General features: G+C 40.0%; 1 long non-coding RNA gene and 1 other non-coding gene across 3 annotated transcripts in view; both read right to left on the reverse strand.

Moving 5' to 3' along the window:
* LOC137773436 (uncharacterized) overlaps nt 1-23,723 on the reverse strand; it is a 38,523-nt gene continuing 14,800 nt past the window's right edge. For both annotated transcript variants that reach the window (XR_011075671.1, XR_011075670.1), the window contains exon 3: nt 1-381. This is a non-coding gene — a long non-coding RNA (uncharacterized lncRNA). The remainder of the gene's footprint in view (nt 382-23,723) is intronic.
* Nucleotides 2,733-2,837, reverse strand: LOC137774362 (U6 spliceosomal RNA). The gene has a single exon (XR_011075883.1). It is a non-coding gene; the product is annotated as a U6 spliceosomal RNA (small nuclear RNA).

Below are 23,723 nucleotides of genomic sequence, written 5' to 3' on the forward strand. Positions count from 1 at the left end.
AGGCTCTGGAAATACAACAATGGAAAAAAAAAAGACTCCCTTGAGTTGCTCACAATTTAGTTGATGACACAATAAGATTCTTGCTGTAATGAGTTTATCAAGAGGAATGGGACCATGGCGGAATACTTTAAACTGAGATGAAAAATGAGTAGGAGTAGACCAGCTAGTCTGGTAGTAGTGGGATAATGAAATTTTAGGCCAAGGAAACATTACAAACACCCAGAGACTCGGGAGAAAAGGACTTTAAGGGAATTACAAGTAGGTCTGTATTACTGGAGCATAAGGAGAGGTGGTCAAGAAAGAAGGGCACAGAAAAGTGGTTTCAGTTGCTGAAGGACTTGCAGGCAATGCAATGGTCTTCGGAGTATTTCCATCTTTCTCCTAGAAGATCAAAGTAGAATAATGAAAATCAAGGTTTCAGAATCACACATTACATCACCATTTAAAAGCACTGTAAATTATAAATTATTAAGCTTCTCTAAGTTTCAATTTCCTCATTTGAAAAAAAGTAGATAGTACCCCCACGGAGTCTTGTTAGGATTAAATAAAATGATGTTAGGATTAAATAAGATAATGATGCCTAGAAAATAATAGATGCTCAGAGAATGTTAGTTTCTATTATTATTACTAATGTTAAGAATTCTTCCAGGGCTTCCCTGGTGGCGCAGTGGTTAAGATTCCGCCTGCCAATGCAGGGGACACGGGTTTGAACCCTGGTCCAGGAGGATCCCACATGCTGCGGAGCAACTAATCCCGTGCGCCACAACTACTGAGCCTGCGAACCACAACTGCTGAGCCTGCATGCCACAACTACTGAGCCTGTGTGCCACAACTACTGAAGCCTGTGTGCCTAGAGCCCGTGCTCCGCAACAAGAGGAGCCACCGCAATGAGAAGCCCGAGCACCGCAACGAAGAGTAGCCCCCACTCGCCACAACTAGAGAAAGCCTGTGTGCAGCAATAAAGACTCAACACAGCCAAAAATAAATAAAATAAATTAATTAAAAGAAAAAAAAAGAATTCTTCCAGCCTTCCACATACAGTAAAGAGCAAGTTGTAATGTCTCTAATTAGTATATGGAGAAACTTGTTCATAAATGTGGAAACAAAAAGTGTCTCTTTATGTTCAGTTCTACTACAATCTCTTAAAATTAATGTTAAATAGAATATGCTTTTTCACATTTTTTTCAAAGAAAAGCTGGGACTGCTATAACCTGGAAGGGTAAAGAATCTCACCAAGCTACACAGGGTGCTGGAAATGCTAAAATGGCAATGAAGGCGTTCTTCACCCACTGGTATTCAGTAGGCACAGAAAAGGCTTAAATTAGACATCTCATACATGAGATATTTTGAATGCTAAGCCATGTGGGTGTTCCTCTATACGATTCTGTATCCATACAATACTTTAATTAAATAAAAAGCATGTTATGTTTTGAGAAATTTGGAATGATAGTATTTCCCAATGTGGTAGCTTTCTCTTCCTTTATTATTTTTACTTTTTTAATAAACTGATCATTATTACCACTGCTATGATCCATGCTACTTTTCAATCTAAGAAAAACAAAGAACGAATTGTAAAATTATTACCCTGGTACCACGAAAGATAGGCAATCATTAGCATTTGAGATGTGTAAGAGACAGCTCAACTTACAGAGTTTACTCTGTAAACTCATTCAGTATGCAACCCTCCCTAAAAGATACTCATCTAATTGGATTTTAACCAATGACATATGATATCATGAATTATGGAACACTTGCATAATTGCTTAAGGAGAGTATCTGGTGTGCAAATACGTATAAGTAAACTAACTAAAGAGGAAACCTGGAGTAGTCAAAGATTAAAATTGAGAGGATATAATATTTTAAATGGCACACACTAGCTTCTTGAAACTGAAGTTTAATCTTCTTCACAGTAAGGAAAGCTCTCCTCATCAGGGAGATTCTAATGAGTGGAAATACTCTGTCATTTCCCAGGTGCCCAGGGTGGAGTTGCCCAGACATTCCAGAGGTACTGCTCATTGGTTTTTGGCTTCCTGGTTCTTCAGGAAATAAAAGAAGAACAATTACCTGAAGACAAGTAAAGACATTTATTTTTCATTTAGCAGTCTTTTTTCTGTGAATATAAAAAGAGGGAATCAGAAGATTAACTCTCGAAAGGATCATGGACAACTAATCCAGCTCCCTCATTTTGCAGGCAAGGAACCTGAGGCTCAGAGAAGGTACATTTATTGAAGGTGTATTTTTTTTTTAACATCTTTATTGGAGTATAATTGCTTTACAATGGTGTGTTAGTTTCTGCTTTATAACAAAGTGAATCAGCTATACATATACACACATCCCCATATCTCTTCCCTCTTGTGTCTCCCTCTCTCCCACCCTCCCTATCCCACCCCTCTAGGTGGTCACAAAGCACCGAGCTGATCTCCCTGTGCTATGCAGCTGCTTCCCACTAGCTATCGGTTTTACATTTGGTAGTGTATACATGTACATGCCACTCTCTCACTTTGTCCCAGCTTACCCTTCCCCCTCCCCGTGTCCTCAAGTCCATTCTCTGGTAGGTCTGCGTCTTTATTCCCATCCTGCCCCTAGGTTCTTCATGACCATTTTCTTTTTTTTAGATTCCATATGTATGTGTTAGCATACAGTATTTGTTTTTCTCTTTCTGACTTACTTCACTCTGTATGACAGACTCTAGGTCCATCCACCTCACTACAAATAACTCAATTTCGTTTCTTAAAAGTATGGAACACTTCACGAATTTGCGTGTCATCCTTGCGCAGGGGCCATGCTAATCTTCTCTATCATTCCAATTTTAGTATATGTGCTGCTGAAGCGAGCACTTGAGGGTGTATTTACCACACATTTTCCTCATGACATCTGTGTGGTATTAACCCCATTTTATAGGTAAGGAAACTGAGGCTTAAAGAGATTGAGTGACTGATCCTAAATCACCATGCTAGATCTAAAGTACGTGCTGGGTTGTTTGTTTTTTTTTCTTTTTAAAAATTTTCTTTAGTGTTTTATTTTTTTTGATTGATAAAGCTAATACATATTCATTGCATATATTCATATAAGCAACAGTAAGGAAAGTAAAAATCCTCTCTATCCTCATCACAAATCCTCAGCCTAGGGCTAGCTACTATTAACAATTTATTAGCTATATCCTTCCAGATGTTTTTCTAAGCCATATGAGGCATGCCCTTTTAAAAAATACCATATCATTTATCAGAAATGGGAAAATCAACACTAGGAGTCTTATTCCTAAAAGTGATAAATACTTTATATCAATAGCAAAACGCCTGGACAAGGGGAGAAAGAAAAGGAAGAGAAGAAATTCTATTTCTTTTTGTCACTCTTGTGTAAGTCCCTTTTTGATTACTGGAAGCGTTCTCTTGCTTTTTATAATCAATTTAAGAATGTTAGCTGGAATGCAGCAAATGCTTAAGAATAAAAGGGATGGGTCAGAAAGCCACATGAGGCATTTTCTTTCTGAATTTTTATTGGTATATTTGGGTTTGTTTTTAAATAACTTAGTTACCAATTAAAATATCAGAGACTGTTTCTATGTGCTGGTTTTGTTCATCTAGTGAGTTTTTAAAAAAATATTTTAAATATATTCTTTATTCTAGGAAGACTATAACATTTTATTTTATTTTATTTATTTATTTTTGGCCGTGTTAGGTCTTCGTTGCTGCACACGGGCTTTCTCTAGTTGCGGCGAGCGGGGTCTACTCTTCGTTGCGGTGTGCAGGCTTCTCATTGCGGTGGCTTCTCTTGTTGCGGAGCACGGGCTCTAGGCGTGTGGGCTTCAGTAGTTGTGGCATGCGGGCTCAGTAGTTGTGGCTCTCGGGCTCTAGAGTGCAGGCTCAGTAGTTGTAGCTCACAGGCCTAGTTGCTCCGCGGCATGTGGGATCTTCCCAGACCAGGGCTCGAACCCGTGTCCCCTGCATTGGCAGGCAGATTCTCAACCACTGCGCCACCAGGGAAGCCCTGTATTTCCTTTTGATAAGCTCCGTTAGAGCTTTTGTTTCACATAAATGCATTGTTCCTACAACTGTACAACATGGTCATAGATAATGGTCAAAAGCATCTCACTGAATGGTTATAATTTGGAGAATTCATAGATTTCTCAGGAATCTTTGATCTTAAGCATCCCTAAGACGACTGGTTGAAATGGAGTAAAGAGACTATGCAGTAAAATGAGTCTAGAGTGCCTGCTCTTCCTCCAGCCCCATTCCCACCGAGCATGCTCGGCATATGAGGCTTGGTGGGAGGGGACTGTTGCGGGAATCTGCTGGGCTTTGTGTAAGGCTGATTTCATGAATGCGTGACCTTACATGGGGCTTGAGGACTCTGCTGTCTTGAAATTCTTAATACTTTCTCAACGAAAGGTCCCTCATTTTTACTTTGTACTGGGCCTGTCAAATTATAGAGCTGGTCCCACCTTGGGCATACTGCTTTGAGAACCCAGTCTCCTCTGTACAAGTCCAGCATGTTAACAAGCACAACACATGAAATGCTAGGAGAAATTAGTGGGCTACTGACAGCGAACAAGCATCCCTACAGAAATGAGACCTTTTCAAGTGAAACCAGTCAGGTCCATCTCTCTAGCTCCTGGAATCTAATTATATAATTTGGTATCAGTGGCAAAGATGGTTGCCAAAGAAAACGTGCCTTGATTTTGTGACTTATCTTCTCACTCTTAGACTCTGAAGTTATTCTTGAAAATGATAATTAGAATAATATAAAATCAACACAGAATCTCTGTCCATTAAAGTTATGCTTTTTATTATAAAACATTTCAAATGTACAGGAAAACTACAATTGCAATGAACGCACATATATACTCCTCTTTGAGTAAGAGTTGTTACCATTTGGCCATATTTGCCTTATCTATGTATCTGTGTGTGTGTGTGTTTTCTGAACTTTTGACAGTGAGCTGCAGACATCATGACACTACTCTGAAATAGTTCAACATGCACTTCCTAACAATACAGACATTCTCCTAAATAACTAAAATGTAATGGTTTTTTTAAAAAAAGTATTTTATTTGTAATGTAGAAAACTTGGAAAACAGAGAAGTATAAAGAAAAATTACCCATAATTCCACTGCCCAGAGATAACCACCATAAATAGAAAAACGGCATCACCTTGTATCTATTTGTCCACACAGAATGAAGCATCTCTACTTATTTTCACCCTTACCAACATTTTCCATGCCTTCTGTAGTAGGCAGAATAATGGCCCCTCAAAGATGTCCATATTCTAAGCTGCAGAACCTATGAGTATGTTACGTTACAAGGCAAAGGAGACTTTGCAGGTACAATTAAGGGTACAGAATTTGAGCTGGGGATCTTATCTTGGATTATCTGGGTGGATCTCTATTTAATCACATGAGTCCTTAAAAGTGGAAGAGGGAGGCAGCGAGTAAATCAGAGAGATGTGACATGAAGACTCAACCTGTTGCTGACTTCGAAGATAGAGGAAGCCTCCAAGAAATGAAGGAAGCCTCTAGATGATGGAAAAAGGCAAAGAAACTGATACTTTCCTAGAAACTTCAGAAAGGCCAGTGCCTTGATTTTAGCCTAGTGAGACCCAGTTGGACTTCTGATCTATAGAATTTTAAGGTAATAAATTTGCGTTAAGTCACTACATGTGTGGTAATTTATTATAGCAGCAATAGAAAATGAATATATCTCCCCATTTGTATTTGCCTTTGAAATGGAAGTCTTTTATTCTTTAGGACATTTTTTAAAAATTTATTTTTGGCTGCGTTGGGTCTTCATTGTTGCACGCAGGCTTTCTCTAGTTGTGGTGAGCAAGGGCTACTCTTTGTTGCAGTGTGCAGGCTTCTCATTGCAGTGGCTTCTCTTGTTGTAGAGCATGGGCTCTAGGTGCGTGGGCTTCAGTAGTTGCAGCATACGGGCTTCAGTAGTTGTGGCTCACGGGCTTCAGTAGTTGTGGCTCACAGGCTCTAGAGCGCAGGCTCAGTAGTCGTGGCGCACGGGCTCAGTTGCTCCATGGCATGTGGGATCTTCCTGGACCGGGGATCGAACCCGTGTCCCCTGCATTGGCAGGCGGACTCTTAACCCTGCATCACCAGGGAAGCCCTCTTTAGGACATTGTGACTGAATTATTTTCTTATTCTATTTGGCTTTGAAAACAATAATGACTAACACAATGAGAAAATAAAGGCAGAACCCCTACCTTTTGCTCTGAAAGGGGGACTAGATCTTCTATGGTTTTTTTGACCATGGCTGGGCTGATACATTCACAGACCATTTACAGACTCATAGGGCAGGGGGAGGGATTGCTCTCTAGTCTTTTTAAGAAATTCACTTGGAATTATGGAAACTGTTTTGAGGAAAACCATTTACTCTTAATCTCTCACAGATCTTTGTACTTGTCTTTCATAGCACTTATAACACACTGTAATGGGGTACAAGTATAACATCTTAATTAATGTCTGTTGTCCCTCTGGACTCTAAGCACTGAAAGGGTAAGGACCCCGTTGGTTCGTTTTTGCTATGTGCCTAGCACATAGTTGACCCCAAAATATTTGTTAAATGACTGGATGTTTGGCAATGCAAAAATCTGGTTCTTGAGTGGCTAATGAGAAGCTAAACTGCTCTGTGTAATAATATTAACAATTATAATACTAAACTATATATAAGATTAATTATATGTAATTATATTATTTTAAAGAATATTAAAACAAAATTTTAAAGGAAGAAAAAGCTGTTTTCAACAAGAGCTTGGGAATCTCTTTGAAGATAATTTTGTTTTCTTGGAGACTTTTTTTTTCCTGGATGCAAATTCAGACTACACTGTCTGAATGTCATTCTGGAGATACCAACGTGTTCCTGCATATGTGTAAGTTCCTTCCAAAAATCCTCTCAGGAGGTCAGGAACAGATTGTCAGGAAAGACAATGAGTAGTGTCTTCACTTCCTACTGGCAGCAAGCCCTAGAATCAATCAAGCAGGGAGCCCACTCTGGGCTATTGTGCTCAAGTCAGATTGTATTTCACCACTCTAACCACCCAGATGGACAGTCTGGGGGCAATGGAGTTAAAATCACCACTGACTAAGCGATGCCCCCTTGCTGGAGACATTTCTAAGAGCTACAAACTAACAGAAAAGTTGCTCTGTGAAGGAGCAGTCACTTCAGGGAATGTGAAAGTGGAATGTCATCAGTTAGACTGGACAGCAGAGCGATAAGCCTGAAAAGCACTTTCACACTAAGCTTTGAGGGAGGGTGTACCCAAGGCCAACTTTTTCCTATGGAACCTACGTTGCAGTTCTGTTTCGGCAAGTGTTTCTGAAAGCAAAATTTTTTTCAAGTCAGCTGTTATTGGTTAGAATCCTGTGCTTGCAAACGACAGAAACTACCCCTGGCCAACCTAAGCCTACGGAAAGTATTGGAAAGACATGAGGTAGCTCAGAGAATGGAAATAAACACTGAAGAAGCAAGTCTCAGGCAGGATGGGAAGCACAGCTGGTGAGCAACAAAAGCCAATAAGCAGCCTCCTTATCAGCTTGACCTTTTTCAATCCTTGAGTCTCTCACCTCAAGATTCAAATGCCCCAGAGAAGGTGATTGACCTAGGCTGGGTTACATGCCCATTTCATGGCCAGAAGGGTGCAGAACTTTGAAGGACAGTCCCACTAACTCTATATCTAATGGAAGAAGGATGGTTTCCCAAAGCTGTTGCCAGGAGGAGGGGGAAGGACTGCTGGGCAGGCAAAAGCATTAGATGTCCATTCATCAGCTTATTCACTGAGTGCACATTCAGGAAAATTAGTCTTCTCCTTGAGCCCCATAGCAAAGAACTATAGCTACCTATGGAATCCAGGCAAGTAACTTCCTGTGTGACCTTAGGCAAATCATAAACCCCCTCTGGGCCATAGTTTCCTCATTTATAAAATCTATTGAATGGTTTGGACCAGATAATCCCAAGTGGCTTGTAGAGAGGAAAGAGCCAGAAGAGAGGATCTCCTCCCAGATATTGGCAATATGACCTTGGCTGACTCATTTGCCAATTCTGGGTTTCCCTGTGTGTAAAGGGGGTGAACTAGACACCTTCAGGTTACTTCTAGCTGTTAAAGTCCATGATTCTAAAAAAGAACAGATGGAAGTAGCCAGGTCAGTCTTTCCTCTCAGAATCAATGGAATATCCCTGTTTTTAGGAAATATACACTGAAGTATTAAGGAGTAAAAGGGCCTTATGTATACAACCTACTCCCAAATAATCCAGAAAAAAAAAACTCATGTACATACATATATACATACGTGTGTGTGTCTGTGTAAAGAAAGGTTCTACAAATGTTAAAAAGTGTCCAAATGTTAAAAAGTAGTGAATTTGAATAAAAAGTGTGTGGGAGTTCTTTGAGCTATTCTTGAAACTCTTCTCTAAGTGTAATTATTTCAAAATGAAGCCCAAAAAAAAGTCAATGGGAAGGGCAAGAGGAAATCTGTTCCTCTGCTTGCTTGCCCAAAGGCTTTTTGATGAATTATTTGTGTGACAAGTGAGTATTTGTATGTCTATACTGCTAGATCCGAACTCTCTAGGGGAAGTTCTTAGTGCCAAAGCATGGACTCTACAATGCGTTCTCACTACTAGTGTGACAAAGCTCCACTGTGAACCTGGAAGATACTGGATAAGGCCTGTCTATTTACTGCTCCTGAGGAGTCTGACTAAGTGGGTGGAGATTTCCTGTTGGCTCTTATGCTTTTCTTTTGTTTTAACAGTGGTTTAGGGGAACATACTTCAGACACAGCATATATATTTAATGCTTTGTACTTTTAAATATTCATCTATAACCCAACAAATGTCTCTACCAACTACTTACTAACTTGATTTGAAGCCAAACATTACTACCTTCACACAATCACTTCTTATTGAAAATTGATTTCAGTATCTAGAAGGGTATTGATTGCAGGATCATATTAGCAAAATATTGGGACCAACCTAGGGGTCCATCAATAGTGTACCGGTTAAATAAATACATTCACGCAATGGAATACTGTGTAGATGGTAAAAAAGAATGAAGAAGCTCCCTAAGAGTGGCTATGTAATGATCTCTAAGTTAAAAATAAATGAAGCACCCACATATGAGTAAATATGGAACAATCTCCAAGGTATAATTTTAGAGCAATGTGCACAATTATGTGTAGGTATCATACAATTGTATTTTAAAATTGCTTGAAGGAGTAAGCAATGAGTGGACAATTAATGTTTTTGCCTGCTCAGCATATGCCTGTATATGCAGAGCATTTTCTGGGAAGAGATACAGGAAATCAGTAACAGTGGAAAACTCTGGAGAGGGGAACAATGGGTTGGGGTAAGAATCTGGGGAAGAAGGACAGGAGGGAGGCTTGATTTTCACTTACATCTTTTGAGTTTTGTACCAAATTTAATGGAGGACTCAGTGCCCCTTCAGGAGTAGATCCTTCTGATCCTCCCTCATCATGTAGGCTCAAGTGAGGATAAATCACTGTAGTCAAGAAAACTGTCCTGTTAGGGTATGAGTATTCTGCATATTGGGTTCATGACTTATCTTTCTGTTCCCAGCAGCTATTCTTATCTTTGCTTAGTAATTGTTTATTGAATTGAGTTCAACTGGATTGATTTGCTGTGCTTTTAGAGGCACTTATTAGCCCTTCATGTGTTTCCCTCTTTTCTACCCTAAAGGAAAAAATATAAAACAAACATTTATTTTCCATTCTTAAGAATTTAAAACTTAGACAGTCAGTGGATATAAACTGGTGCCTCCTTTTTGGAGGGCATTTTGGTATCATAAATCAGCATGTAAAACGTACTCATGTTGTAACCCAGTACAGCATTTTGTTAAGATATAGAAACAGATCTTACATGTGTATGATCTCATTTTTATCAAATGTCATCCATAGATCACTATATGTATATATGTATAGATATCTAGGAGAAATGTCATCAAAATATTTAAAATGTTTATTCCTCCATGATGGGTGATTTTCCTCTCTGTATTTTTTCATATTATTCACATTTTACACATTGTCATCATTTTTACCAAAAAATGAAACTATTAAAAAGAAAAAGCTGGGAATTCCCTGGTGGTCCGGTGGTTAGGACTCAGAGCTTTCTCTGCCAAGGGCCTGGGTTGGATCCCTGGTTGGGGAACTAAGATCCCGCAAGCCGCGCAGCACGGTCAAAATAAATAAATAAATAAATAAATAAATAAATAAATAAATAAATAAAAAAAGAAAAAGCATTCAAGTGATTTCACTAGTTTTACTCTTTGACTCATCATATATTTCTTGATTGTACCACATTATTTTAGAATTATCTTTCCTATTTTACAGTCTGCTGAATTTTCTATGCACCCATTTGAGAAAGCACTGAAGCTAAATACTTATCAAGTACTTTTGAAAAATTTAAGCTCCAGAAAAAAAAAAATCAGAACAGTAGTTGTCTCTTGGGGAAGCTGGGGATGGAGATAAACTGGGAAAAGGTATGAAGGAAACTTTTAGGGTGATGGATTATGGTTTAAAGGTTTGGGTCACAGAGGTATATGTATTTGTCAAAACTCAACAAATTTAGCCAAGATTTGTGCATTCCTCTGTATGTCAATTTTACATCAGAAGGAAAAAAAAACAAATTGGATTTTAGTAAGTGATATTGATATCTGGAATTTACTTTGAAATGCACCAAAAACAAGATAGATTAACGGATGGTTTGAGGAATGGATAGATGAATAAATACATAATAAAGCAAATATAATAAAATGTTAATTGTAGAATCTAGGTGATGTGTATATATGTATATATGTTCATTATAAAATTCTTATAATTTTGCACTTTAACATTTTTCATAATAAAATGTTGAGGAAAACGTAATCACCAATCATCTATTGATATACTGATATGTTGAATATGCTTATATTTCATTCTTATAAACTAAATTCAACAGTTAAGTTCTAGAAGTTGCATCCCCCACCCTCCCAATTCAAACTTCTCGGATAGTTAAGCTATTTAAATCTATATATATGATATAATTAGTGACAGGGCTGTCTTCATGACCGTGTTAACTATGCAGTCACACAGGGTCACGAAGTTGGTTCAATGCTCTGCTGTTGCTGTCTTGAAATTCTTATTACTTTTTAAACAAGGGGCCCTGTACTTTCATTTTACAATGGGCCCCGCAAATTATGTAGCTGGCCCTGACTAATGAGCAGTAATAATAATTACTAACATACATTATCTTCTCTTTTTGCCAGGCACTATGTTAAACACTTTATATACACTATTTCATTGAATCCTCAGAGACAGACTAAAGAGGCAGTCTTAATATCCCCATTTTACAGATGAACATAATGAGGCTCAAAGAGGTTAAGATATTTGCTCAAATTCACACATTTAGTGTACCCTCAGTATGCATAGTAGCACGGTACACATGGTAGATACTCAATAAATATTTACTGAATTAATAATAATGATAATAATAGTAATTATTATAGCAGCTCCCATTTATTGAGCACCTTCCAGCAGCCTACAATGCTCTGACTGAAACCCGACATGTTCTCCCTAACCCAGACTCCCCACCTTTGGCATCACTACCTTAAGACCACATTCCCTGCCAGCCTAAATTAGGTCAAGTCTTCTCTTATGTTACCCTGTGCTTCTTTGTCATAGCAGTCATCACAATTGTAATTAGGTAGTTCTTTGTTTAATGCCTGTCTTCCCTTCTGGACTGGAATCTCAGTGAAGACAGTGACTCATTTTTACCATCCAGTGCTGTAGCTGGAGCGTAGCCTGCTTGCCAGGGCTGGATTATATATTTTTTTCATTTAACCCTCAAATCTGTGAGGTAGAGATTGTTACCATCATTTTACATCATTTACAAGGCTCAGAGAAGTTAAGTCTGAGTTACCCCACCATAAGGGAAGCATCCACCATAACGTGGACCTACGTTTGCCAGGCTCCAAAATCTTTTTTGTCTTTTCATGGCAGCCCACTGTTTCTATATGACAATCTGCCTGACATTATTTTCTATCTCCAGGCACTACTTATTCCCTTCAGCTCCTATTTTTGCTGTCTGACCTCTGGGCTCTCTAATGAAGAGGAGACGTGCTTTCCCGGAAGTAATTACGGCAAGTGATATAACCAGGCTGGCTGAAGCCAGGATTTTATTTTTTAACCTTGATGAGTAAAGCAGCTGGAAATACTACCTTCTAAAAGCAAAGGATCCAATTTCCCCATGGTACTAACTCTTCCTTAGTGCTGGGAAACACCCTGAAGTCGTCTCTTTTGCTATGTAAATATAAAGCAATCTACCCAGGTCTAGTCTTGGGGAAGGCCTGAAATAATTAAGGTAAAGCAAACGTAGATGCTTCAGGCTGTTAACAAGATGTCTCTTAGTAGTTTTAGGCTTCGATAGATTAAGATTTCTATACGAAAATGTTTTTCCCTAAGTGTGGATTTGGACTATCCTGTGCTTATGCATTACTACCTATCTTTGCAGAGTTGAGAGGACTATTCTTTGGATTATTCTTTGTTTGTGAGGATCGTAGAGGTGGGATGGAAAGGAATGCTGGGAGAGTGCACAGGCTTATTCTCTTCAGCTAGTGCTGGAGGATAGGCTGTGAACAAGAAATGGAGAGTGCTTGGCCCAGCATGCCCTGGCGTGGATGGTTGAGTTCTACCTGTGGTGTTAAAATCCCAGACCTTAGGAATTAGACTGATGATAGATTGTGCTGTACTTTGTCTTTTGTAGGACATAGGGCATCTGGTGGTGGTAGAGTTTCCAGAGGACCTAGGTTTGTACCATTCTGAGGATGTTCAGACTGTGGACCTCTCAGAGTAGCCACTACTAATAGCAGTGTAAGTTACCCTGTCTATTACACTTCTTTTCTGGTATTCCCAAGCCTTCTGAAAAGACTTGTTAACTGTCACACCCTGGCCTCAGTTGTGCTCTTGAGCTTGTTCTATTTTCTTGGAAGAATATCAAGCACTTCCTAAAGCCAATGGTACAAGCAATGGTGACAGTCATCTGTGCAAAACAGTGGTGCCCACTGTCCTCATAAGGGTGAGAGATAGTAAGGCTGCAGCAGGTCCAGAAAGCTGGGGCAGAAGTACAGGAGGGACTGTTTCTGAGAACACAAAAGCTATGTCAGAAATACAGAAGAAGAAAAAAAAAAAAGAAATATGGGAGAGAAGGAGGTTGCCTTTTCCAGGAAATAGGCCATGAGGGCTTATGCCATCATATTTGAACAATAAAAGTAAGTATGATCATATTTTGTAGTCACTGGCTAGTGAGATAGGATGTACTGTATCTGTTACTCTATATGCCATAACCAGTCTCCAAGATGGTTCCCAGAGATCCTTGCTTTTTTGTATTTATGTCTTTATATAGTTTTCTTCTTCAATGAATCAGGGCTAGTCTATGTGAACAGCAGTGTATGGCAGAGGTTACAGTGGTTGACTTCCAAGGGTAAGTTGTAAAAGACGTGCAACTTCTGCTTTGGTCCCTTGAATTGCTTGCTTTGGGGTAGGCCAGCAGTCATCTCATGAAGACTCTTATTTATTTATTTATTTTTGGCTATGGCACGCGGCATGCGAGATCTGAGTTCCCCAACCAGGGATGGAACCCTTGCCCACCTGCATTGGAAGCGCAGAGTCTTAACCACTGGACCGCCAGAGAAGTCCTCATGAAGACTCTTAAGCTGCTCTGTGGAAAGGCCCACAAGAGGAGGAACTGAGGCCTCTACCACCATCCAGGACCAACTTGCCAGCCAAGTGAGTTAAGTCATTGAAGGTGGATCTTCCAGCCCCATTCAAGCCTTCAGATGACTGCAGCCCCAGCTGACATTTGACTGAGCCTCATGAGAACACCCTATCCAGAACTACCTAGCCAAGTGGCTCCCATATTCCCAGCCCATAGAAACTATGAGAGATAATAAGTGTTTATTATTGTTTTAAACTACTAAGTCTTGGGATGATTTGTTATGCATCAATAAATAAAACACTATACTATAGATTCTATGGAATAAACGTCTATGTGAAACTCTGCCGAAATAGATCAGCCAAGTCCTCAGATAAAAAGAGGACATGGGTTGTGTCTTCAAAGATGAGTAGGAGCTTGCAGGTGGAGGTAAAGTGGAGACAGGGGAATCATTTCAGGCTGAAGGAACAGCTTGACTATAGGGCCAGAATTAAGAGGGCATGGCTTGTTTGAAAAAACAGCAGTCAGTTCAGCATGACTGGGGTGCAGTATGTTTAAAGAATGAGGTAGAGAAAGATTACAGGAGTAGACAGGAACAAGCTCAAAAAGGACCTTAAATGCCATGTTCATGTATTTGTTTTTTTATCCTGAAGGCAAGGAGGAGCCATTAAAGAATTTTTAAGCAGGCAACTGACATGATCAATTGTACATTTTAGAATGATGGCCAAATGGAGGATGATTGGAGGCAGAAAGACCATTTAGAAATAATTGCAAGTCCAGGTAAGAAATGATTAGTGTCTGAATTAAGGTCTTAGCAGTGTGAACAGAGCGGGGTGGGGGGAATGGATTCAGAGGGCTATTAGGAGGTATAATTTTCAGAATATGAGGGAGGAGGAAAAGGGAATATGTGGGATCCAGGAGGAGGAGCAAGTTTTTAAAAAATATTTATTTATTTATTTATTTATTTATTTATTTATTTATTTATTCGGCTGCGACGGGTCTTAGCTGCGGCATGCGGGCTCTTTGTTGTGGCGCACGGGCTTCTCTCTAGTTGTGCCATGCAGGCTCAGTAGCTGTGACGCATGGGCTTAGGGATCGAACCCGCATCCCTTGCATTGGAAGGTGAATTCTTAACCACTGGACCACCAGGGAAGTCCTGAGGAGCAAGTTTTGAAGGGGTGAGTTTGAGTGGTGTGTAGGACACCAAGGTAAACATGTACAGTGGACAACTAGAAACACTGGTCTGGCTTGGAACCCAAGAGGGAATGAAGTCAGGCTGAAGATGGACAGAAGTTTTGAAGGCTTTTTCATACAAGCATCCCTTATTAAAAGGGAAGTAATTCCATGGGTGAAATGAAATCAAACTACAATTTAGAGTTTTAGATTTATCTTTCATTGATAGCAAAGCCATTTAGAAATAAGATTTACAGTAAAAACCTGGGATAGGATCAATGGAATGAAGTCAGAACCAGGTATAGGTGGAAGGCCCTTTTGTAGTATCTTCCAGTTTTGCTGGGGATTCAACCATCAGCAGAATCTGGTGACTAATTAAGTATAGAGATTGAAGGAGAGGGAAGAGCCTAAAAAATTATTTCCCTCCCCCAAAGTTTCCTTTTTTAGATCTACATTTTCCATCATGTATAACATCTTATGATCTATGCCCCATTTCAATATCACTGATTTAAAAATTTTCTGAATTAAATTTTGCTTCCGTTTTCTTCACCTATTTTCCAGTAAATTTGTATCAGTTTCATGATCTTCTACTTCCTCCTTTTTTCCCCTTTCTCCTCTTCCTGCTTTTTGTGAACAATAGAAAATAAAACCTCTCCCTTTACTGACTATATAACAGGTGTAGCAGAATTCTTGACTTTTTTAATTGAATATTTTACAGGCATTCATTCTTGATTCACTGTCAATAGCTGTCTAATTCTTTGAAATTGTTTTGTAACTAATACAGTGATTTTCACCTCTAACACCTAAGTATGGCCTAGTAGTCAATGCTCCAAGACTTGGAATTCAACCAATTCACCTGATTTGACCTGATCTACTTATCCAAGAGGTATATATTTAGAAAGATCACATAGATAAATGCAGTGTCCATAGCACTAGCATTTCAAGGATTAAAGAAAAAGTAACTTGCCAGGTCATATAGTTTTGTAATCAAATTGAGAAGAAAGATCACTGTAATAAATGTGCTAAAATCCCAGATTTTGAACAGGACTTTTTCTTTTGGTTGTTTCAAAACTATTTCTGCCTCAGTAAAAATTAATATCAGTGGACTTCATGTCATCTTATTTGTGGAAATAACTGCGGTTTTAAAAAATAATTACCACTTAATTTTTGTTAGCAAGAAAGCCCAAGGAAAGTAATGTTAAAAATAAGTAAATGGAGCTGAGTGCTTAGTGGTTAGCATCTGGAGACACCACTTAATGTACTTAACTTTTTCAACATCTAATTGATGAAAATTGAGGCTCAATAAAAATTTTCTAAGGAGCAAAATGTCTAATGAATATTTTAAATTTAGCTTTAGATAAAACAGTTTTACAGCATAATTAAAGGTAAATCTGCAAAATCCTAGGTAATAGGGCTTCCCTGGTGGCGCAGTGGTTAAGAATCCGCCTGCCAATTCAGGGAACACGGGTTCAAGCCCTGGTCCGGGAAGTTCCCACATGCCGCGGAGCAACAAAGCCCATGCGCCACAACTACGGAGCCTGCGCTCTAGAGCCACAACTACGGAAGCCCGCGTGCCTAGAGCCCATGCTCCACAACAAGAAAAGCCACCGCAATGAGAAGCCGGCGCACAGCAACGAACAGTAGACCCCGCTCGCCATAACTAGAGAAAGTCAGCGCGCAGCAACGAAGACCCAACGCAGCCAAAAATAAGTAAATAAAATAAATAAATAAATTTAAAAAAAAATCTTAGGTAACAGATTTTTTTCTAAGATGAAAAAGTTCTTTTGATTACATAATTGAGACATGCTCATTTAAAAAAATTCAGTTGATCCAGAAAAGCAGGAAATAAACTAAATTACATAAATCTCACCAGCCACAGATAAGCATTGTTAAAATTTTGTGAACTTGCTTCCAACCGTCTCTTCATACATATATTTGTGTATGCATATGTATGCCCATAGCGTGACCTACACAGAATCATACCGTTCTGTAAACTGATCCTTTCATTTTGCAACACGTTGTGGACACCTTTCCATTTCCATAAATATAGATCTGGTTCCAGCTTTCTAAACAGATGCGTAGTATTACGCTCTATATAAATACCGTAACTTAACCAACCATTCCCACACTGTTGAACATTTGGGTTGTTCCCAAGGCTTTCTTTTAATTAGCAATACCATGGTAAACATCCCTGTCATATTTCTTTCTTTCTTTTATTTATTATTATTATTTTTAAAGATTATTTGATGTGGACCATTTTTAAAGTCTTTACTGAATTTGTTACAATATTGCCTCTGTTTCATGTTTTGGTCTTTTGGCCCTGAGACATGTGGGATCCCAGCTCCCCGACCAGGGATCAAACCCGCACCCCCTGCATTGGAAGGCAAAGTCCCAACCAATGGACTGCCAGGGAAGTCCCCTTATTATTTATTTATGTATTTATTTATTTGTTCATTCAAATAAAACATGGCTCGGGACTTTCCTGGCAGTCCAGTGGTTAAGACCCCGTGCTTCCACTGCAGGGGGAACAGGTTTGATCTCAGTTCAGGGAACTAAGACCCCACACGCCGCACAGTGCGGCCAAAAAAACACCAAAAACGGAAACAGACAAAAAAAAAATATGGCTCAGAGTCCCCACTCATCACGGTGGACACGAGTTATTTCTGGGATTCTTTTCCCCGCTACAATGAATTATATATGACCTCCAGGGTTTGAGTGGCCCTAGGAAACTGGATTGGGGTTATGCTGTTGATCCTCCTTTGTCTGGCCAGAGACAGTCCTCTCCAGAGGTCTTCTCCATTCTAGGCAGGGAAGCAGCCCCCCAACACTTTTAAAGCTGCTTTCAGGGTCTCAGTGCTTAGTGACCCGTCTCCCAGGCATCCTGCAGCCATCCCAACCTGGGTCTGTTCTTTTCCGGGTCTCTGAGAGAGGGAGATACTTGGAAATCCTAAAATTCCACAATCCCTTCCCAGCCTTAGTGTTGTCTTTATACTAGTAAAGGCTATTTTCTTGAGGAGATGGGGAAAAGGAACTACCACTCAACCTCTCCATATAAACCTATAACAGAGAACTAGACAGTTGACTGTGGAGGAGTTACTTAACCTCCTGAAACCTCAAATTCTTTACCTATCTATAAGATAACAACAAATAGCAACTCCATCCTGCCAGTTGTAGAGACCAGAAAATTTATGTCTTTAGCTTCCCTCATTCTCTCACTGCCACTCATATTCTGCCTCCTGAACCTTCAGAATAGATTGAGAATCTGACCACTTCTCTCCACCTCCCCTGCTTCTACCTTGGGCCAAGTCTCCACCATGTCTCACCTGGATCTTTGCAGTAGCCTCCTAATAGGTCTCCTTGATTCTGCCCTTGTTCCCGTCATCAATTTTCTTTTGAAAAGGATGATGGCTTTCATCTAACTTTGAGGAAAAGGCAAAATTCTTAGACTAACCTAGAAAGCCCTCTTATATGACTTAGCACCACCTCCCCCACTTCTCTGACCTCAGTTCCAACCATCCTCTTCTTCAGTCACACTCCCCTTGCCAAAACATGTCAAGCGTGCCTTTTGCGTTATCCTCAGGATAACAGTTATCTCCATGCAGGTATCTGCTCAATTACCTTTATCATTATCCCCAGATCCTGCTTCATTTTTCTCCACAGCACTTATCACTGACATAGAGTAAGTTTATTTCATTATCTCTTAAAACTGGAATATAAGCCTGTTGAAGGAAGGACTTGTCTATTTCTATTTAGGTTTTCAGTGCCTAGAGAGTACCTAGCACACGTTAGGGGCTCAATAAATATTTGCTGAATAAGTGAATGGACAATCATATCTTTCAGAATTGGAGTGAGGGTTCATTCAGATAATGTAATGCCTATCGAATAGGAAGGACTATGTAAACACAGATCGTTGCTGTATCATCATTATTTTTATATTTATACTAGTCTTTGAAGACTATATTAGAAGAAGGGTATTCCAGCAAAGAACAGACTGAAGCAGAGGCTTACAAGTAGGAAATACCCTGTAGGTAGGTGTGACCTGCACTAAAAACTAAATATTGGTAAGAGCTAGTGTTGGAAATGTAGGGATGAATGTGGAGGGAACTGAATTCAAGGCTCAGAAGTACGGGTTTGTCCCTAACAGTGGGGAACCATCCAGGATTTTCAGCCAAGGAAGATATGATAAGATCTTGGTTTTTGAAACTTCTGTGGTGATAATCAGTTATCCTGTGTTGCAAAGTTGCATTTTCTGGCTTGTGGGAGATGTGTTTGTTAATCAGAGAAAACAGTGTGTTTCTTTAAGAAACTTTGCTGGACCTTTTTGTCTGATAGGACCTGGCCTGTGACCTTATTTATGATCCCCTCTTTTCATGCAGACACCAAACATCCTCCATGTGGAGAAAAAGAAGGCTGAGAGCCAGAGCCTTGGTGATTCACTCTTAGTTATTTCCCCTTTCATGATTCTAATTTGCTCACCCTTTGGATTGTCTTCTTCAGACTGTGGCTGTATTTCATGTCTTGGTTTTCCACTTCACAGGCAATTTCTGACCATATCTTTCTCCACGACATAACCTCAATCTCATTTAAAATCTTGCCATCCAAAGTGCGGTCCTGGGACCAGTAGCACTGGCATCACCTGAGAGCTTCTTAGAAATACAGAATTTTCAGGACCCACCTGAATTAGAATCTGCATTTCAACAAGATCCCTGGTGATCTGTGTGTACATTAATGTTTAAGAAGCACTACACATGGGCTTCCCTGGTGGCGCAGTGGTTGAGAATCTGCCTGCCAATGCAGGGGACACGGGTTCGAGCCCTGGTCTGGGAAGATCCCACATGCCGCGGAGCAACTAGGCCCGTGAGCCACAATTGCTGAGCCTGCGCGTCTGGAGCCTGTGCTCCGCAACAAGAGAGGCCGCGATAGTGAGAGGCCCGCGCAGCGCAATGAAGAGTGGCCCCCACTTGCCGCAACTAGAGAAAGCCCTCGCACAGAAACGAAGACCCAACACAGCCATAAATAAATTAATTAATTAATTAAAAAAAAAAAAAAAAAGAAGCACTACACGTAAGTATCCCTTAACCAATGGATGCACCAGTGTCCTCCAGGAGCCCCTCATCACCTCAAATAAACATACAGAGAGGGCTTCCCTGGTGGTGCAGTGGTGCAGTGGTTAAGAATCCGCCTGCCAATGCAGGGGACACGGGTTCGAGCCCTGGTCCGGGAAGATCCCACATGCCGTGGAGCAGCTAAGCCCGTGCGCCACAACTACTGAGCCTGTGCTCTAAAGCCCGTGAGCCACAACTACTGAAGCCCGTGCACCTAGAGCCCGTGCTCTGCAACAAAGAGTAGCCCCCGCTTGCTGCAACTAAAGAAAGCCCACGCGCAGCAACGAAGACCCAGTGCAGCCAAAAATAAATAAATAAATTTATTTTAAAAAAAAAAACCAAAAAACCATACAGAGTGTTTGCTTTCTAAACAAACTTCCGGACAAGTCCCCCTAGCCACCCTTTGCAACTGGAGAGCTTTCCACACTCTACCTTCTGTATAGAAAATCTGAAGCAGCAATGCTTTGAATGTTCAGTGTTTCTCAAGGTACAATCCTCGTATCACCTGCATCTGAATAACCTAGAGAGTTTGTTAAAAACGCAGATACCCCATCCTACCTACATCTACTGAATCTGACTCTTTAGGGGAAGGGCACTGCAAACCACTTTTTCAACTAATATATGATACATACCAACAATCAGAGAACCATCAGAAAACTCCTGGCTGCAAAAACAAATGCAGCTTTAATAGCTCCCCCTTCTTGGTATTGAAACCTTTTTCCAGCTTTGACTCCATTCCCTCATCCGGCCCTGCACTGGGTTATTTGAAATACAGTAATTTTAGTTATGATCCTATTGTTAGAGAGTGCTATTTTTGCAAGAGATCTCATACAAGTGCTGCTCTGATACCTCTTTTACAAAACTATGTAAATAGCATTCCAGAATTTCTTTTTTACAAGTTATCAGTCTTAACATACAAATGAAATATAAATGTTTCTATCAAATAATTTAATGTTTATTTTTCTGCTTCTTAGTATTTCCTTATGCAATAAAAGAGAATATTTTTCCTGCGTCTGATGCTTCTTTGAAGTCACTGTGCTCCTCTTCATCAATGTCTTATATCAGGACGGCTTGTTTCATAGTCAGTCCTGTTGGAAAAGTACCTAACATGACTTTATAATAACATTCTCTAGGGTCTGGGAGTTTGGGGGCAGGGACAAGTGCTGAAATAGGCACATGGTGCCTGCAGTTTGCTGGTCTACCTCTATTGCTACAGTCTACATCAAGGCCTTCTAACACTGACATGAAAGTTGAGCAGAATGGGTGAAAGAATGGCAGCACTAGTTGCATAACTATTATGAAATGAAATTACACAGTTTGAATGCACATTAATAGATATTAAATGTTAATATCTATTAACATTAGATGTTAATAGAAAGGTTAATATCTATTATCATTTATTACTAAATGATACCTCTTGCAAATAAAATGATACCTCTTGCAAATAAAATTTAAACAAAGTCTGAATCTTAATGAAGAGGGATCAAGAGAGAGAATAAAATGTTTTCCAGACTTCTGCATCCACCCCCAACAGTGCTGTTTTAGATCTTAAAATCCTTCTTTCAAAGAAGTAGAAAATCAAAACGAAAAATCTGTTTTCTCTCTTAAAGGAGTTCAAGACTTCAAAGGCATTCTTTAATGAGTCTATCTTTATGTATCCTTTTCTGAACTCTCAGCAAGATCTAATCTTATTCTTTTAGAGCGCCTATAGTACTTCCTTTTCTCATTTCCAGTCCTATTACTCTTCCTTGATTCGTGGTCATATCTGGGCCTCTCCTTCTCGGTTGTACTTCCTTGGCCAGTTGTAAATTTCTTTAGGCAGAAACTGTATATTCTCCTTTTTGTACCTATCAACAATATTTATTGCATTCTTTATGCTCAGCAAAGTGAGGCCTACAAAAGTATAAATTATAAAACAAACAGTTTAGCTTGGAAGAAAAATCTTACCCATGTAAAACTGTAGCAATTACTGTAAGAGAATATATAAGTATATAACTAATAGAGACATGAGTCTTGATCCCATACAGTTCCGTCATGGGAGGTGCAAACCCACTGAAGAAGGTGAGTATGGAAGCCCGGGCTCTCAACACTAAGCACATTTAGCCTTTGGATCTACAGTTAAAATTCCAGTGGTCTAGAGAGGGTAGATGCCCTCAGTAAGAGCTGCTGAGATTCAAATGGAAAATGAGGGCTTGGAGTGAATATCTCCAAGGTACCATGATGAACCAAGGCCAAAGCTCTTGGTTCAATTTTTCTGGATTCCATAATTGCCAGCATTTATGTATGCCTCAAGGGGCAAGGAGCACCTGAAGATTCATCATTAACATTAGCCAGGCAGGTGCCATTCTAGTCAAGTCATTATTATCTCTCACTTGGATGGATGATTGAAATTGGTTCTTAAATGGTTTTTCCACTTCATTGTTATCTCCTCCTCCTCTGTGTCAGGGGTCCCCACGACCACCTCCCGTGTTCAATGATTTGCTAGGAAGACTTAATAGGACTCAGAAAACATATAATCATACTCATGGCTATGAAATACTACAGAAAAAGGGTTCAAAACAAAGTCAGCAAAGGGAAAAGGCACAGGGGGCAAAGTCCAGGAAAAACCAGGCCCAAGCTTCCAAGAGTCTTCTCCCACTAGAGTCACACAGGATGTGCTTAATTCTCCTGGCAATAAGTTGTGACAGCACGTGTAAAATGTTCCCAACCAGGGAAGTTTGTTTAAAACTCAGCATCCAGGGACTTCCCTGGTGGTCCAGTGGTAAAGAATCTGCCTTCCAATGCAGGGGACGTGGGTTCGATCCCTGGTGGGGGAACTAAGATTCCACATGCCATGGGGCAACTAAGCCCGCGTGCCACAACTACTGAGCTCATGGGCCTCAATGAGAGAGTCCACGTGCCGCAAACTACAGAGCCCACGTGCCACAACGAGAGAGAAGCCCGTGGGCCACAACAAAAGGTCCGCACGCCTCAACGAAGAATCCTGCGTGCCGCAACTAAGACCCAACACAGCCCAAAAAACTAAAGAAAATAAATAAATATAAAATTTTAAAAAAGAAAACCTGAGCATCCACAGATTGGGTGCAAATCACATAGACATGTTCTGCCTAGCAGGTACCAAAATCCCAGATTCCTCAAAGGAAAGCAGGTGTTCAACATACAGCACATTGTTTATACAAACAGTTAAGGCAAAGTGAGCCAATCTTATCAATGGGGTGATGGGAACCCTCCCAAAACCCGAGTTTCCAGACATCTGCCAAGGACCAATCCTGTAAGCCAGACTTTCAAAAGACAGCACTCAGGCCTACTATGTTAACTCATTTCTGCACATCTTCTAACCCGTTCTCCAGTCAATACCCAAAGGAATCTTCTTGAAATATAAACCAAATTATGTGTATTGTATTTGGACTAAAATCCAAACTCTTTACCATGGTCCACAAGTCCCTGCATGATGTCAATAACTCCTTCCCCTCAAACTCATCTTTTGTCACTCTCCTCAGCAACACCCTGCAGCCACATTGGCCTTCTCTAAGTTTCGAAAATATTACTGCCCAACAGAACTTTCCTTGCTAACGGAAATGTTCTTCTGCACTGTCCAGTCATCTCTTGGTGTCCACCAACCACACACAGTTATTGAGCACCTGAAATATGGCTAGTGCAATTGAGGAAATGAATTTTTAATTTTACTTAATTCTAATTAATTTAAATTTAAATAGCCAAACATAGCTAGTGGCTACCATACTGGGCA

This window comes from Eschrichtius robustus, chromosome 12, assembly GCF_028021215.1.
Source record: "Eschrichtius robustus isolate mEscRob2 chromosome 12, mEscRob2.pri, whole genome shotgun sequence".
Taxonomy (NCBI): Eukaryota; Metazoa; Chordata; class Mammalia; order Artiodactyla; family Eschrichtiidae; genus Eschrichtius; species Eschrichtius robustus.